Genomic DNA, 1,258 nt, shown 5'->3' with positions numbered 1-1,258 from the left:
GCAGATTCAGCTCTGTCCAAGTGGGAAACGCCGCTTAACCGAAGTGCCACGCGTCAGTGCCCATTCTCGCGCTCGACCACCGAGCTTGGAGATGGCTAGCGGCATGCGCTGTTGCTCGGTCTAGAGCATGGCAACCGCCGTGACCATCTCGACATCTCTCACCGAGGGCAGGAGATTATCTTCATCCTTACCCTCGAAGGTCTTAACACTCATTATGCGAGGCTTGGATCGGGGGGGGAGTCATCTGTCGTCGACGGTGGCGTTCTGGACGCAGTCGAAGCCGACATCTTCTGCTGTAGGTGCTCTAGCAGAGCATTTCCATAACTCAAAACTGCCTCAAGGCGCGCGATGATCGCTTCAAGTTCTTGCAAAGCGAGGTGTTGTACACCTTCAGGGCCAAGCAGAGATATCGCCTTTTTAAGCCTGTCTTTAATGCCTTGGGCAAATAAGAAAACTTCACTATCCTCACAGAGAATGAGTCGTAACGGCTCAGGTGTAGATTGACTACAAGTGCTACCAAGAGCCGCGGGGCTGCTGTAGATATCTCGCTTAGAGGAAGCTTGGTTAAGGTTGGCGGCCTTCGTTCTATACTTAGAACCAGTACGTGTTTATAGGATTTAAATTTCTTTACTCCAAGAGAAATTATAATTCTAACCCAGGGCTAATTAACTCATCTGTTTAAAACGTAAAATGTAACTCTCGGTTTTATTTGCGGCAAAGCCGCCTATATCTAAAGCTATAGATTTTCCTACGTATAAGTAAAACCAAATTAAATATATAACTACTGGCAGTCCAGCCACGTACTGACTTCTTGTTTAAGTGCTCACACCATCTTGAGTGACCCGCAAACTTCATAACAGGGCTCGTGAAACTCCGTTTACTGTGCGTGCTGGAACTACAACGTTCTATCGACCCTGCAAAAAAACACCCCTGTAATCCGCACAACCGAGAGAGACTAGGCCCCGCTGAGCAAAAAAAATGATAGTGCCACCTTATGAGTACCATTGTGACGCTTGGCAGCTAAGAGACCCACTCAACCTTTGAATGCAGGGTGAAGCTTACCGTCATTGGGATGCCTCGCTATACCTATAAGCCCAGACATTGGTATCAAATGCCATTAGGCTTTGGTATTTTGGCAGAGCCTCCACATCCCACGCTCCAACCACGCGCATCCACCTCCAAAAATTCACGTCAAGTACCCAGTTTCAGTTTGATGATTAAAAAATTGCGCGAACTTAGATAATGATACTACGAAGTT

This window comes from Plasmopara halstedii (assembly GCF_900000015.1).
Source record: "Plasmopara halstedii genome assembly, contig: Scaffold_3073, whole genome shotgun sequence".
NCBI classification, from domain to species: Eukaryota; Oomycota; class Peronosporomycetes; order Peronosporales; family Peronosporaceae; genus Plasmopara; species Plasmopara halstedii.
Note: the sequence above shows the minus strand (reverse complement) of the source record.